This window comes from Macaca mulatta, chromosome 2 (genome assembly GCF_049350105.2).
Source record: "Macaca mulatta isolate MMU2019108-1 chromosome 2, T2T-MMU8v2.0, whole genome shotgun sequence".
In the NCBI taxonomy this organism is placed as follows: domain Eukaryota; kingdom Metazoa; phylum Chordata; class Mammalia; order Primates; family Cercopithecidae; genus Macaca; species Macaca mulatta.
This window is the reverse complement of record NC_133407.1, coordinates 130312761-130317930: the sequence shown is the minus strand read 5'-3', so window position 1 is coordinate 130317930 and position 5170 is coordinate 130312761.

Here is a 5170-nt window from a genome sequence, read left to right as displayed (position 1 = left end):
TTGATTTTTTAAAAAAGTATTGAATTAGGCCCCTGTTAGCTAAAGATTTACAGACCCAGGCCAAATTCCAACAGTCTCAACTCTTTCCAGCCAGCTCCAGGAAGCTGCTGTACAAATTTTTGGGAAGGGAGCCTAAAGAGCTGGAACCACCTGGTTTCAGGGTTACTTGGGGGCATCGAGTTTGCTTGACCTGGTTCATTAAGGGCCATAAAATAATAACCAATTTTTCTAATCTGAGCCTTGTTACTGAATAATAAGTTGCCTATTTTATTCCTGCCCTGGGTAAGGAAAGCTCCATTTGTCTTGTTCATCCCTGAAATGAGAATTGCCTACTTTCTGATATGATCCACTGACAGAAACATTGTCTTAATAAATTTTTCTGAGGAATTTCCCAGACCACAGTGAAGTATGAAAACCAAGACTCTGGAAGCCAGCTGGGGTGCAACAGACCCAGGGTCCAAGGATTTCCCAAAAGTTATCTCTTTCACTCAAGTTGGTGGGAGAGTTTCAGGGCCAAGGGAAGTCATCACATTGCCCGACAACCAAGGAGGGCCCTGTCATCGTCTTCAGCAGAGAGACTGACAGCATCGCTCTTGGATCTGCTAGTCATTTTTTGGAATCCCCCTAGAACTTAGAACAAATTGGAGAGCTGAGTGTCTTCAGAAAACCTTTGCAGAGTGAAAGTCTGTAAACCAAAGTTGCTGGTTTTGATTTGAGGCCTGTGCCAAACACACACCCTCCTAAGCTGACAGGATCAACCTAGCCATCAGCCCCCAAAACACAAACACCCAAAGAAAACAAAGATTCCAGATCCTGAGAATACCTCTACATTTAACTGCAACCTTTACCACCTTTGGTAAGATAAACAACTCAGACAGGGCTTCAAGTGACCTTTTAATCACAATAAGGGGGCTGCACAGGGCCCTCTGGCGATTGTAATTGGGCTCACTTGGAACAAAAGGCAACCTTGACCACAAGCAGAGTAAAATCAGACAGGGGCACAACCTCTGCCCGTGCTCTGTACACTCCCAGCTTTTTCTTTATATATTTTTATTGCTGATTTAGATTTTTAGCACTTGACTCCAAGATAAGAGCTCATGCAGCCTAGTGTTATCAGTCTGCTTTTTTGGGAAAAAAAATGGCATTCTGTTTATTTTATTTAAACTATATTGGCCAGGCGTGGTGGCTCACGCCTGTAATCCCAGCACTTTGGGAGGCAGAGGTGGGCAGATCACCTGAGGTCAGGAGTTCAAGACCAGCCTGGACAACATGGTGAATCCCTGTCTCTACTAAATATACAAAAATCATCTGGGCGTGATGGCATGCACCTGTAATCCCAGCCACTCAGGAGGCTGAGGCAGAAGAATTGCTTGAACCTGGGAGGTGGAGGTTGCAGTGAGCCGAGATCACAATGCTGCACTCCAGCCTGGGCAACAGAGTGAGACTCTTGTCTCAAAAGCAAAACAAAACAAAACAAAACAAAACAAAACAAAAACTTTTTACTGAAAATCAAGCAGAAGAGAGAGACGGAGCAGGAAGAGAAGAATGGAATCATCCTGAACACTTCTTAATCGCAACGAGCATCATTTATTTTCTCAACATGTGATTCATAGGATTTCATAAGGCATCTAATCCACCCTTCTCATTTTACGTGTGAGGAAATTGAGGGCCAAAATAACTTGTCTAAGGTCGCACATGTTTATGAGTGCAAACATAATGTTAAAACTTATTCCTAGCTACTGATTAGCTTATTATTATTCAATTTCCTGCTCGTTCTTTCCATGAGAGTTGATTAGCATCCAAAAATTTGTGTTTAAGGAAAAGCCTGGCTTGTTACTACCAAAAAGAAGGGGAAACTCAATTGGACCAGCCATTTTCTGTCTGTCACAGCCTGGGAAAGCTGTTGCACCAAGCCCTGGTAAACAATGCCACCTCGGGTAACCAGATAGCCCTGAGGGTCACAGTTGCAAGACTCAGGACACTAACCTCACTTCCACTTTACTCTCTGTGCTTGGAAAAGAAAACTCTAGAATTAGCTATCCCACTGTCTTACTAAGACATGTTTTTTGGTTTTTTTTTGTTTTTTAACCTGCAAGGATTCCTTGCTTTTGCAGAAGTTAGACATTTAAGTTAAAAAACCAGTCCCCAATGGTGAAACCCTCTCTCTACGAAAAATACAAAAAAATTAGTCAGGTGCAGTGGTTCACCTGTAATCCCAGCTGCTCACGAGGCTGAGGTGGGAGAATCTCTTGAGTCCAGGAGTTGGGGGTTGCAGTGAGCCGAGATCATACCACTGCACTCCAGCCTGGGCCACAAAGTGAGACCCTGTCTCAAAAAAAAAAAAAAAAAAAAAAAAGTCAGTTTCCGGAATATGCAATCGTGGTGTTCTAATTTCATGCAAAGAGCAGGTCTTTAGTTATCTGAGTATGTGGTTCTCATTTTCCTTGACTGGACTACTGGGAAATTCAGAGGCCACAATGACATGAAAACACTATTTACATGTAGCGTGTTGTTGTTATTACAGCAATTTATCAGCCTTGCATGTAACTGGACAAATCTTCCTTCACATGGTCTGAATTAGTGTTTTTAAAACTTTTCCTTTGGAGAAATCTCTTCAACTTCCTATTTCAATTCACCAAATAGTTTCTATGTGATAGAATCAACATCATGTATATTTGGTGTTTCTTACTTTAAACTGAATTTTAGATTCTGTTCTTTATACATAGATTGAAGAGAATTGTTGATTCACTTCAGGGTTCCTCAGCCTCAGCACTGTTGACATTTGGGGTTGGATAATTATTTGTTGAATGGGACTGTCCTGTGGATTATAAGATTTTCAGTGGCATTCTTGCCCTCCACCCATTGGATGCCAGTAGCACCTCCCCTCCCAGTGTAACACCAAAAATGCCTCCAGACATTCCATGTGTTTTCTAGGGTGCAAAATCACCCCTAGTTAAGAACCGCTGGCTGAGTGTGGTGGCTCATTCCTGAAATCCCAGCACTTTCGGAGGCCCAGGCCAGCAGATCACTTGAGCTCACGAGTTTGAGACCAGCCTGGGCAACATAGTGAGACCCCATTTCTACAAAACATACCAAAATATTAGTTGGGCATGGTGATGTGCACCTGTAGTCCCAGTTACTCAGGAGGCTGAGGTGAGAGGATGGCTTGAGCCCAGTAAGCAGAGATTGCAGTGAACCAAGATTACACCACTGCACTCCAGCCTGGACGACAGAGCCAGATCTTGTCAAAACAAAACAAAACAAAGCAAAAAAATACTGATGTAACTTATTCAGAAAGTGACCCCGGTAGAACATAAGCCCCAGGAGAGCAGGAACTGTCAGTTTTGTTCGTCACCGTATCAAGCACATGTTAGACGTTTTTTAGAAAAAGCATTTGTTGATTGAATGAAAGACACAATGTGGTGTTGAAGGGAAAGCCTTGGATTTAGAGTCCTTGCACATTGACTGCCACTCCCTAGCTGTGCCACTTGTCAAAACCCCTTTATCTCTTTGAATCTTAGCATATTGGAGAAATAAGCTTGGAATAATACACATTGAAGACAATAATACATATTGGAGAAAACCATCTTTACCTTAACTTTACCTTCTTGTGAATTTCAAACACATTTGTGTGAAGATGTTCAGAACCTGTGAAATGACCTTCAGATCTGAAAGATAATGGAGGACAAATGCCTTGGAGTGGATGCTGAACTTGAGAGTAAAACCTGAGTCCACCTAAAACAAGGTTCTTTCTTGCTCTGTCACCAAACACTCTAACCCAGACTCTGTTTTGCCTTGAGTTAAGGTAAAGATAGAGGAAGGAAATGGAGCTGGATCTAACAGCTCCAGAAAACCAGAGGGCTGTGTCATGACTGAATAGTGACACAGGGCCTGTTTGTGATTTCTTTCACAACATAGACTGTTCTATAATAACCTAGAGGAAAATAATGTGTTCCTAAACAAGATGGCACAGTAGCAGGTAGGAATTCAGAACCTTTCACACTACAAGACTATGGTTTCCCTATTCCTTGACCTTATAGACAAACTGAGAGAAAAGTTATGTGTATGTGTGTATGTGCATGTATAAACGTTAAATTTGCCTGTATTCTCATTCTCCCTCTTAAGTAGCCAGTTTTGCTGGAGGCCTAAGCACATCACCAATCCACTTCTTAGAGAGTCCAGAATAATGATGGAGAGTAGATGAAGAGCCTCCAGGGGCCAGGTTTCATGAGGAAGGAGAGGGGATATATAGGTTACACCTGTGTCTGAGTGGGATGCTCTCCGAAGATGTACAGGAGCCTTCCTTAGGAAGCCCATCTTGTAACACTTGGCCATTGATGCCCCCAGAGGTACCTGGAGCTAGATGCTAATGATTGGGAAGGTGATTGTCTGTGGTACCACGTTACCAGTTCTACAGGAACTAGAATCAGCTGCCGTGAGGGTTCGCACCTCAACTGTGCTATGAACAATTTTTTTTGGCTATGGGTAAGGCACTTGGCTTTTGTAGGCCTCAAGTTTCTCACCCAAAAAGGGGAATAATATTATTGATCCTGTCTAACTTGGAGTGAAGGGCAAATTCCGTGAAGAACTTAGCATTTTTTTTTTAGCACTTCTAATTGGTTGTTCTATTAGAGATCCCCAGAGAAACAGAACCAGTAGGGTGTGGTTGTGTGTGTGTGGGGGGGGGGGTTGCGTGCCTGTGTGTGTGTGTATGTGTGTGTAAAGAGAGAAAGAGAAAAAAATTTAAGGAATTAGCTCATGTAACAGCTGGCAATGCTGAAATCTGTGGAACGGGCTCAAAATTCCAGCAAGAGTTGTCATGGCAGTCCTGCATTTGAAAGCAGTCTAGAAGCAAAATTCCATCTTCCTCGGAGAATCTCAGTCTTTTCTCCTAAGACCTTCAAATGATTGACTGATGGAGACCCACTTACATTATGGATTGTAGTTTGCTTTACTCAAAGTAGATTTAAATCTACTGATTTAAATGCTCATCACATCTGATATATACCTTCACAGCAACATCTAGACTGATGTTTGACCAAACACCTGGGCACCATAGCCTAGTCAAGTTGACACATAAGATTAACCATCACAGTTGTGAAAATATAGTTGACCTTTGAACAAAACAGGTTTGAGCTGTGTGGGTCCACTTACATGTGGATTTTCTTCC